This window comes from Podarcis erhardii (assembly GCF_964252035.2).
Source record: "Podarcis erhardii genome assembly, chromosome: 16".
In the NCBI taxonomy this organism is placed as follows: Eukaryota; Metazoa; Chordata; class Lepidosauria; order Squamata; family Lacertidae; genus Podarcis; species Podarcis erhardii.
Window position 1 is genome coordinate 18,246,707 of NC_138514.1, and position 11,752 is coordinate 18,258,458.

Genomic DNA, 11,752 nt, shown 5'->3' on the forward strand with positions numbered 1-11,752 from the left:
GCAGCATTGTTTGGAGGGCCCCAGCTGGAGGACGCCCTAAGATGCAAACAAATCCACATAGCAACACAACACAAGAGAGTCACACTATGGGAGGCGGAGCCACGGCTTGGGCCGGCTGCCCCGGGGCTTATTCCAGGCACTGACTCAGCCTGCAATAACAGGGAGAGATTCCTCAACGCCAGCTTCATCATTCCTGGTGTTAACAACAGATCCAGCTTTTCGGTCACATGCACCTCAGCACAGAGAGCCCTGGCAGGGCTCAAAAGGGCTTGAGGCTGCTGCTGAATTTCCTTAGGGGAAACCAAATTTTTGCCCCAAGAGCTCCAGCAAGCAGCTAATAGAGAGTGCTGCTTTGCCCAGTGAGGATCCGCAATACTGTAGATGTTTCCTGCCATCCCAGAGCTGGAGTCTGGCGATGGAAGTTAAGCCAAACTGTCTTTCACCATCTGGCTGACCATGCGCAGCTCTCCGGAGCACAGGGAGCAATCAGGTGAGCCATCACCAACAATAAAGGTAAAGGGACCCCTGACCATTAGGTCCAGTCGTGACTGACTCTGGGGTTGCAGCGCTCATCTCGCTTTATTGGCCGAGGGAGCCGGCGTACAGCTTCCGGGTCATGTGGCCAGCATTACTAAGCCGCTCCTGGCGAACCAGAGCAGCGCACGGAAACGCCGTTTACCTTCCCGCCGGGGCGGTATCTATTTATCTACTTTCACTTTGATGTGCTTTCGAACTGCTAGGTTGGCAGGAGCAGGGATCGAGCAACGGGAGCTCACCCCGTCGCGGGGATTCGAACCGCCAACCTTCTGATCGGCAAGTCCTAGGCTCTGTGGTTTAACCCACAGTGTCACCACGTCCCAACACCACCAATACTTTTCTTCAAAAAAGACAAAACTGAGTTCAATTTAAACTCCCTCTAGAACTTGCAACTTGCAAGAAGTTGGGGGGGGGGGAGAGTATACACACTGGATGGAGGAGGACAAACTCATTCCTTCTCCTGATGCACTTGTTTTATTATTACTGTACATTTATATTCCACTTTTTGTCCAGGATGATTAGGCTCCCTGTTATCTCCCTGTCATCCTCACAAACATGAAAGGTAGGCAAGGCTAGGAGTTGATGGTGGGCATCCAGCCCAGTGGGGATTTGAAGCCCCGTCTCCCCCAAGTCTTGGCCTGACACTCTGTTAAGTGACTCCCTGCAGCTCTTTAATCTCAAGGTTGTGGGTTCGAGTCTCACGCTGGGCAAATGATTCCTGCATTGCAGAGGGGCTGGACTAAATGGTCCTCATGGTCCCTCTTCCAGTTCTACAATTCTATGCAATGAATCTGAAAGGAAGCTGGATAAATAGACCATTATGGTAAGGCTCAATTAAAAAAAATAACTGCCTGGAAGTGAAGTGACTAGCAAGAGAGAAATGAATAGTGGTGTTCTGTGGTGCTTCTGAGCATGTGCAGAGAGTCTTTTCCAGACCACATCGGTGGGTGCGGTCTGTTGCCATATACAATCAAGAGTCCTTATCCTGGAGAAGTGCCTTTCACAAATGGGTCTGCTATCTTACTTAGACCCTAAACTTGATACTATTATTAATAATAATGATGGTGATACCGGCTTCTAATCTCTATGCCGGTTGCCTGCCGTTAGCTACCTCCCCTCCCCACGTACTTTCATTTAATCCGCCAGAGCGTAACCTGGGATAGCTCTGTATTCCTGGGTGAGATGGGAGCTAGTAACTTGGGAAAAGGCGAACGCGCGTCGGGGAAGGCTACCGCAACGGCAGAAGAGTTTCTCCAAGCCACGGATATACACACCGGGCCCCGATGCTTCGCCACGCCTTCAATCGCGAGGAGGGGCCCAACTCCGGAGTTGCCGCGGGCGGCGGGCGTCTCTAACCCGGGCGAAGGGAAGCGCCTCCCCCGCCCCGCCTGCCCGTGGTTAGGGGTGGGGATCGGGGCGCGCCCCGCACTCACCTGGCTCTCTCCTGGGGGGACGAGCCGAACCCGGCCGGCTCCATGGAGCCGCTTTCCCAGCCGCCAGCACCTGATGTCACAATCCGGGCGCAGCTGACGCACCGCGGGGCCAGAAGCGACACCCGCGTCCCGGAGAGCGCCGCGGGGCGGCGCGCGCGGAGAAGGGAGAAGGCAGGGCCGGGAGCCGGAGAGAGGGAAGGAACGGAGCAGGGGGACCCAAGCTTAGGGTTTTGCCGGAGCTGGCTGCAGTAGGTGCGCGCGAGCTAGAAATGCACTCTGCACGCGCTCAGAAAAGGCGCTGCTCCTTATTGCTTTAATAGCACGCCTTTTCCCAGTGCAGGACCCCTAGCGGCTCACGGCGTAAATAAACTAAGAAAACACACAGAACATATATATTGAAAATGTAGGTCACCTACATTTAAGAGCACAAGAAAGCACAAGAAAAAGTGTTTTGCTGTTTGCTTTTGAAACGAGTAATCTATTAAGGTTTTCACGGTTTTTTGTTTTCTTTTTACAACGGCGTAGCAAGCGACCCGCCTCCTTCCGAACAAACCTGCAGCCCATTGTTTTTTTATGGATCGGGTGCGCTGCTGGCCGTTTAGGCACACACGACTCGCAACCTGCTGGCGCGAACACTTTTCTGGGGAAGTAAATAAACCCGCATTAAACTAAGCCGGGATTCCGCCTGGCCACGTGGTCGAGCTCGCCACGCGTATATAAAGCTTCCTTGGCCTTGGGCGAAGTTGGCGGTTCTCTGGAAATAAGCCATGGCGCAGGAAGGGCCGGGGGCGGATCGTGAGTGGAGGAAAGCGTCCTTACCGCTCCATCCTATATATGCGTTTCCTCAGAAGTAAAGGCCGCTGTGTTCAACTTTGGATCGGTGCATCAGCTTTGGAAGATCGAACTACACCGCAGCAGATTGTTGGAGTGAACTTTGTCGACAGAGAGGTTCTGGAGTTCAGGCCCGGACTGGAAACCAGCCTCTGGCATCTGCTGCTTGTTTAAAAGGAGATCTTGAAATGCAATCCCTTAAAAAAACAACAACACCCCGCTAAAAGTGCCAGATTTATTATTGCAGTTTTTATAGGGTTGGCATTTATTTTTCACAGTGGCCTAGCATGCAAAAATGAATTAAGTGGGTGCAGGTGTTTATATCTTCCGGCAGGACATGAAATGGCGGGAGAAGCTACAGCTTCCTGTTAACTATGCATGATATGCAGAGATAAATTGGGGCCGGTAGAAAGGTTTGCCAAGCTGCCTTCTGCTCACCCTCGAAAGACAATAGCAGCTCGACCGCATTCAAGGCAGGCCCATCTGAAAGCCAAACACTGATCTAATAATCGGACTCCATACCAGATGCGGAATTCAACAACCTAAGGATTTATTGTGTGCAAACAGATAATCCAAACGATGTGCACATAACAACACGCAGAAATCTACTTGTTCATTTGAAGCAGCACAACAAAAAATTAACACATTAATAACTCATTTTGCATTTTCAGTTGTAGGGGTGTAAATATTGGAACCTTCCTTTTTTTAAAATAAAATAAAATGGTGCTGCTATGTAAGGGGGGTTAGAAAACTCCTCTCTCCCAGCAAGAGCAGTGTCTACATTAAAGTGCTGTTCAAGTTTCATGGGATGGAGGGGCATTTTCTGCGCCCGTTTCCTAGGGATGGGGAATTTGACCGATTGCATTTAAAGACAAATCTGTCAAATTCACACTTTCTGAAACAGCCTTAGTAAAACTGAAGCACAGCCATTGAGATTGGCTCTTATCTGATCTATTGCAGCGCAGTTTTCCAGCCAAACCATGTTTATGAAAATGCCTACGTTAGTGAAAAAAGCCATACAAAAATGCATTGTTTTAGGGTAAGTTGCTTGCAAGAATGTGTACGTTAGTCAAAACTGCATGCAAAAAACCAAGCTGTTTAAGGAGAAATTTATGCTAAAAATGGAGAAGGACTTCCAGGAGGATTTTTGCTTTTTGAAATTGCGGCAAAATGTAGACAAATTCAGACTGGTAAAATGGTAATTTGGTTTGGCCCAGATGATTGCCTTCTCAGACCGCTAGATGGCAGTGCAAGGCAGCCCTTTGCAGTAATGTTTTCTATCTGTCGGGAGGACTTAAGTGCTAAAGGTGGATTTCGTCTTCCTCTCTGATGAAATCTAGGAATTGGAAAGGCACCTGCTCATCTGGAGAGGGCACTGGAGGTGAAAGGCAAACCCCCCCCCCCACTTCTGGTACTCCATTCTAAATCATAGTTGTGGCATCCCCTATGGCACTCCGAGTCTTGGCGCCCAGTGCAACTGAACGGGTTGTGCTCCCCTAAATCCATCTCTGCCCCCCCCCCCCGAATCCTGGCAGTTTGATTTGCAGACGTCAGCAGGCGAAACTGTACATTCTAATCCATTATCAGTAAGGCCAGCTTCAGGCAAGCAAGGGTGTGGCCTAAATGGGCGCTGCAGAATGTGATTTTTTTGCTGCAAAATTATTGCAAAATTTTGGCACTGGTTGGGATGAAATTGGACCATGTTGGATTTCTGGGTGTTACCTACAGACACCTGTTCGATGCATCAGTGACTGTTGGGCAAGGCACCAAAAAAATGCAGGTTTCGTATTGCAAAATGCTGCAAAGCAACTGCGAAACATTGGCACCAGTTTGGAGGGGATCCAGAATTGTGGGATTCGTAGTTAATGAAGCTCACAAAGTGTCGCAAGTCTGCTCCATCGTTGGAAACACCAGTGCAGAAAATGCAAATGGCTGTTGATTAAATACTAAAGGGACAGTGCCTATTGGTTTTTCTTGTCATCAGGGCTACCAGTCAAGTTGGCATGGGGAAACTTTGGCCCTCCAGATGTTGCTGAACTACAACTCCCATTGGCCTGAGGAAGCATGACCAATGGTTGAGGCTGATGGGAGTTGTAGTTCAGCAACCTCTGGAGGGCCACAAGTTCTCCACACCTTCATTAGAGCAAAGGTGGCTGAAATCTTGGCAATTGATTTGTCCAGTGCCCACCCCTCCCTGCACATTTTTCTGGACCCCAGGACCTCACCAATTTGGAGGCAGCATATGTTTGCAGACGGCCACCACGCCCACTGGTGACTGGGAGCGGCTGGTGAAACCATATAACAACCGTCTTGAAAGACCTACACTGGCTTCCAGTACGTTTCCGAGCACAATTCAAAGTGTTGGTGCTGACCTTTAAAGCCCTAAACGGCCTTGGTCCAGTATACCTGAAGGAGCGTCTCCACCACCATCATTCTGCCTGGAACTGAGGTCCAGTGCCGAGGGCCTTCTGGGGGTTCCCTCGCTGCGAGAAGCCAAGTTACAGGGAACCAGGCAGAGGGCCTTCTCGGCAGTGCCATCCGCCCTGTGGAACGCCCTGCCACTAGATGTCAAAGAGAAAAATACCGTAACTACCAAACTTTTAGAAGACATCTGAAGGCAGCCCTGTTTAGGGAAGCTTTTAATGTTTAATAGGTTATTGTATTTTAGTGTTTTGTCGGAAGCCGCCCAGAGTGGCTGGGGAAACCCAGCCAGATGGGCGGGGTATAAATAATAAGTTGTTGTTGTTGTTGTTGTTGTTGTTGTTACTACTGTTATTGTGAGGTCCCTTAGGTCAATCCTACTTGAAACAGAGGCTGGCAGATAGTTAGGAGATATTATATCCCATGCAGAGAAGTAACTTGTATCTGATGAAGACAACCAGGAAAAGCCAAGGTCTGTTGGCCCCAGACCTTTCTAATAGTCCAAGAAAAGACTCGCATCAGATGAGGAATTCAACAATCTAAGGTTTTATTGTGTGCAGACAGATTTTTTTTTTCCTTTGACATAATTTCCTTTGACAATAAGCTGTGGAAAACACGCTACAAATGTTCACAAAACAAGACTAGGACAATGAGCAGTGTTGGGTTCTGCCTCCCCCCTCCCCCTCGCCAGATTTCCAATCCTCAACTGATGAATTGCAGTTAAAAATCAAGTCTGGCTGGGCAAAAGATGGTTACGGAGAAGCTACCTGAGCAGTAAAATCGGGGGAGACAAGCCAAAGGCGTCAGCTTGGAAAGGTCAAGGAGCAGGCCTTAGCCTAGCACAATGGCGGGGGCTGATGAGAGGTTGGGCACTGGCTGGGTCTGGTAAGTGCTGAGCGAGGCAGGATAGGGCACCAGGTTGGTGTGGGCAGGACAGAAGCAAGGAAAGGGGCCAGCTCATACCCACCCATGGTATCTATTTGCAGAGATCCACCTAACCAAACATCTCACCAATAAATCTCAGCTTCCTGTTATGTTTCAGGCAATGGATCACAATGGATCTACAGTATCTAGATGCAAGTTCCCTACCGCTCTTTCCCACTTTCTTATCCAGCAAAGAATTGCAACAGCTGTAAGCGCATTGCTCTGCTTTCAGTTGTAATCTCACTCACTCTCTGTGTTTACAAAGCCTGGTTAAAAAAAGGGGGGTCCGCCTTCCCCCCTTTTTAAAAAGCACACATTTTACTTGAAATCCCACAAAACGTGCATGTGACATGCAGATATCCACTTGTCCATTTCAAATGGCATAACAAAAAATACAGCACATGAACAGCTTATATTTTGCACCCTCAGCTCTGGGCACATAAATACTGGATAAATACGTGTGTGTGTGTGTGTGTGTGTGTTTATAGTGCCACTATGAGTTGGTGAATGAGGTGGTGGTGGGAAAAAATTGAGAAAATTGCAAGTGCACAGTGTTTTGCAAAGTCAGCCAAAGGTTCTAGAGCACAGTTTTCTAGTAAGCTAGTAAAGCAAATTGACTTTGGTCATTTGCAGTTCAAAGAAAACTTTTGCATTCCTTCATGCTATTCAGAAAGCAGCTTAGGAAGAAATAGTTGCTGATATGGCTAAGCAAGGGGTGGTACTTCTGTGGGAGAACCCACAGGATATAGCACCTTGCAAAATCTACTCAAGCTACTAGTCCACAGTTTTCTACCAGTACTGGTAAAATAATCTATTTTCTATCATTTGCAATTGGCAGAGTTGGTTGGGTATGTTTGCTTTCCCTCTAATATCTCCTGGAAGCAACCTTCTGCTGCCAAGAAGTGACCAGGGAAAGTGGCTCGCTCCAAACGTGCTCCAGGAATCCAGACTAGAATTGCTTTGAAGGCATAATGAAAAGCACTTTATATTAAGCAGATTTTGCTGGAACGACAGAAATGAGGAGGGCCTGCTTTGCTCAGCTGCGATGCAGCAAGAGAATGTAAAGACTGGACCTTTTGAGAGTCAGGTAACGATACCATTAGTCAAACAAGCCCTGTTTCTGGGTACCACAGCCTGTAGACTCATGCCACTTAACGTTTGGAGGTGGACTCTGCATCAATCTGTCCAAATCTTTGAGAACTGGGAAACGGAACTGTTTTAAGCTTATTTATCAATGCAGGTTGGGAGGATTCTGAATGCAACTATGAGGCAATTTAGACCTAAGCAATAGAGAGGAAAACCCTGCAGATTTAATTCCCATGGTGATTTTGATGGAGCTGAAGATCAAGAGGTCCTCCCCTTATGGTCTATTACTCCAAGATAATTTCTCCCTAGCCTGTTGCAATCCAAGGTATTTCCCCCCACTCCCAGCTAGCTCTGACTGAATAAGTCCACACGGTTCCCCCATCACCTACTTTTGGCCCTTAATTCCAGTGGCACTGAGAATCCAAGATGGCCTCTCCTCTTAGGACTGAGCCAACTCTAGGGCTTTCTAGCTGCAGGTGGGCAACTGGCGGCCAAGGAAAACATTTCACACTCTTTACAGCTGAACACTTTGCTTGCTTACTCATTTGTAAGACTCTGTGGTCAATGATGACACTCGCAGATTAAGGGTTGCTTCCACTTCTATTAAGAGTAAACCCAGTGAAATGAATGAAACTAACTTGGGCATGCCCATTAAACTTCTATGGGTCTACTCCAAGCAGGACTAGCATTGGTAAAGCCCTGCGGGACTGCAGCCATCTTCCCCGCACCCAAAGAATTGAGTAAGGCTGATTTATACCCAGCCAGATCATGGGCTCATCTCTCAGTCTTGCCCTTTCCTATCTGGACTGGGAGGACGGGGCCCTGGTTGGCTCCGCCTACAAAGGCTGTTCAAGGTTCCAAGAGACCACCAGGGTGCAGATTGGCTAGGGGTTGTTGCTGGTGGTGAAGATTTAGGTTTGGAGATGCATGGATTTGGTCACAGCACTACATGGCAAGAAAATGGCAACTTCCAGAGCAGGGAGACTCTGCAGCTGATTTAGCGGTGCCTTATACCCACCCACCCCTATTACTGCCTTCATACCCCTATGTTAGACATCTGCAGCTGCAAACTGAGGAGTTGGGGTAGACAACTACACTTAATAGTGCTTTCCAGCCCAGGGGTCATTTCTCCTGGCCACTGGCCCTTTGTAAGACAGTGCTCCCTTTCCTTCCTCCACCTGAGGGCTGGGGGAAGACCACAGAATCACAGAAGAGTTGGAAGGGACCACAAGGTCCAAGCCTCTGCAATGCAGGAATCTTTTGCCCCGCATGGGGCTCGAACCCACAACCCTCAGATGAAGAGCCTCGTGCTCTACCGACTGAGGTATCTCATGCAAGCAAGCTGCTCAGCTATGCTTCCCAGCTGAAAGATGAAGGGCTATGGCTTAGTGGAAGAACATCTTGCTGTGCATGGAAAGGTCCCAGGTTCAATCCTGGTTACCTCCTCAAACTGTTGCCTGAAACCCCTGAGAGCTGCTGCCAGTCAGTGCCCATAATACTAGGCGAGGTGGGCCAATTGTACAAGGTGGTTTCTTTGACACACTAGGCTTTTCTTCAGAGAAAAGACCAAGATCTGTTTTGCTGACAGACTAAAAACTGGTCACCATGGGCTAGGTCAACCGGAAAGCTTTGCCCTGATACTTGATAATGTTATGAGTTATGGGTGCAAGACCTATCTATTCCCTGGATCCAGTAAGTGTTAGAATTTAATCAACGCTTGGAGTATTAAACTTAGAACTAGACGCTTCTAATCCCTGCATTCAGCAAGTGTTAAAAGCTAATTGAGATAAGTTAGGCTGCTGGATGATGGGCCATTAAGAAAACAAAGGACCAAAGGGCTTGTCCTAGATGAAAAAATGGGTGGGGGGCCTTTTTCAATGGATAAAGCCAGAGTTTAGAGTAGAGAGGTGAGAAGGAATGTGCTCTAGAAGCAAAGCAGCAAGCTGAAGAGAGAGAGAGAGAGAGAGAGAGAGAGAGCACGCACAACATTAGAAAGCCATGTTTGATGTCTGTTTGAATCCAAGGCTGTAGGTATGGAAGAAACAAGACCCTTTTGGGGTGCTGATGCTGTGAACCCCTCCATCGTAGTTTAATAAATAAACAATATATCATAGATAAATAAACCATATATATTAAAGGCAACACAGTCTCTGCCAGGCCTCATTTCCTAAAGGAAACACAAACCCTGGGTAAGCTCCTGGAACCCCAGATTCTTGAATTGCTCAGAGATTGGATTGGTGTGCAACACTGGTGTCAGAAGTTGGGTTTTGGGTTTCCTGGAGGAGGGCCTATGAGAGATGTGTGCCTGAATCGGAGGGAACAACAGCAACCCTCCTTGAGTGGCTTAAGAGAGTGAAGCAGCAACAAAGCGGGCGGTTGGATAAAATGGGTCAGCTGCTGGCAGAGTGGCCCCAAATTCCCCGTGGAGATGAAAGCATGACTAGGTGAGAGCCCTGCCTCATGAGATGCTACAGGGGTTTGGAAGTGACCCAGGAGCTCAGCTACAAGACGCTTAGATGGAAGGGTGGCCAAACAGATCCACTGTGTGGATGGGCAGCTGAGGGGCTTGGACCGCAAAGTTAGTAGCTGAAGGCAAGGGGAAAGACAACGCCTCCAGCTGGCTGGAGCTGAGCAGCTGCTGCTGCTGACTGGTTTCTCCATTCCCTCGGAGCCTGCTGTGGAAAAAGGAGAGTGCAGGTGGAAGGTGCTTCAGCAAAGGGCACACTGCAGGATGGAGGTGAAGAGCTGCCGCCTAGAGATCTCTTCATTCGATGTGTGCCAGCGGTGCAGGGGAGAGACACAAGGTGTGCGTGCGTGAGCGAGGGGAATCGGCGCTTGCGGAGGGGCCAGAAAAAGAGAGGTGTGAATATTCGTGCGCAAGTAGAGCAGCGGTGTTTTTCTCGGTGGTGGAAAAGACACCGGAAAAGCTAGAGGCAAAAGTGTGCATCAGTGGCTTGCAGAGGTGCCAAAAAGAGAAGAGATGCAGCAGGAGAAACTGGAGGTGTGAGAGAGCATGCAAGAAGAGCAGCTGGTGTCTGAGGAAATGGATGAGATAACTGCCCACAATGATTTTGCCCCTTGGGTGCCCCAATATGGACTTGCTTGGTCAGGACCCATCCCTATACAGTGGTACCTCTGGTTGCGAACGGGATCTGTTCCAGACCCCTGTTCGCAACCTGAGAGGAATGCTACCCGCGTCTGCGCACACATGGGTCACGATTTGCCGCTTCTGTGCATGCACATGATGTCATTTTGCGCATCTGCACATGCGTGAGCGGCGAAACCTGGAAGTAACCCTTTCCGATACTTCCAGGTTGCTGTGGGATGCAACCCAAAAAGACGTAACCTGAACCATACGTAACAAGAGGTATGACTGTACTGGGTGCAGCCCAGCACCCACACTCACCCAGGATCCCATGGGTGTTGGAGGAAAGAGCCACTGGGAGGATTACCTGCCTTTGTTTTGGCCCATGAAGCATTCAGGAGATGTTGGGAGTAAGCAGAGAGGGGGATTCCTGGCTGTTGGGAGGAAACAAAGGGCAATTTCTGGCCACCAACTTAGGGGGTCTGATCCTCATGAAGGTATCCCCAGGTAAAGACTTTGATTTGCAGTTTGGGGGCAGGGGATGAAGTGGACTGGCCCAGGGTTAGCAAGAGGAAAAAAGATGAAGGGGACCATCAGTGTGCCAGTGCAGAAACAGATGTGTTCCTGGGAAACCCAGCCAGATGGGCGCGGTACAAATAATAAATTATTATTATTGTTTCTTGAAGCCCTGCATGCCGCCGCAGAGACTGTTTGGGGACTGGAGTTTGGAGCCTGTGAAATCCCAAGGCAGACAAAACATGGCAGCGGCGGCGGGTGTGTGTGTGCTTTTGGGGACTGTTTAATTATTTGCTGCCGGGGACCATCCTGGAAGTTTTGACAAGTTTTATTTATTTTCTGAATGCTGTTGATTTGTGTTTTTTGCATGTTTGGGGCTGTTGAATGATTTGTAGGAAGTGTTCAGCTAACTGTATGTTTGAAAGCTGCCTTGTGAAGTGAGAGCACAAGCGAAAGAATGAACAAGGGTGCTGAGAGTTGTATCCTGGCTTAAACATGTCAAAACTCACTATCTTGGACATGCCAAGCATGGAATGCAGAACTGACTCGGAGTGTGTGCTAAGGAGAAAGGAGAAGGCCTGACTTGTTTGAAAGGAATAAGCTGTTACTGTACTCAGTATTGGGTTGGGTTAAAAGTGTCATTGTGTATTATTATCATCGGTTTTTAGCGATGTGTGTTCTAATGCCTTGGCTTACTTGTCTGTGAATTTTCTGCAGGGGAGAGATATTTTGCTGTTTGTTGAAAATGTGTGGACAGGTGTCTGATTTTGGGGGGTGGGTGGGGAGGTAGTGTTATGAGTTTGTGGGTGCCAGATCACTCTAATCCCTGGATCCAGTAGGTGTTTAACCAAGGCTTGGGGTGTTAAATTGAATGCTAGAAGTGTCTAATTTCTGGTTTCAGTAAGTGTTCAAAAGCCAA

General features: G+C 48.5%; 1 protein-coding gene across 4 annotated transcripts in view; it reads right to left on the reverse strand.

Annotated features, from left to right (window-relative positions):
• Window positions 1-2,118, reverse strand: part of USP2 (ubiquitin specific peptidase 2) — an 80,655-nt gene extending 78,537 nt beyond the window's left edge. For 2 of the 4 annotated variants that reach the window (XM_081843122.1, XM_081843125.1), the window contains exon 1: window positions 1,812-1,964. The gene's annotated coding sequence lies outside the window, so the exon portion shown is untranslated. The other 2 variants (XM_081843123.1, XM_081843124.1) reach the window with 2 other exon arrangements.
• Window positions 2,119-11,752: the final 9,634 nt, after the last annotated feature.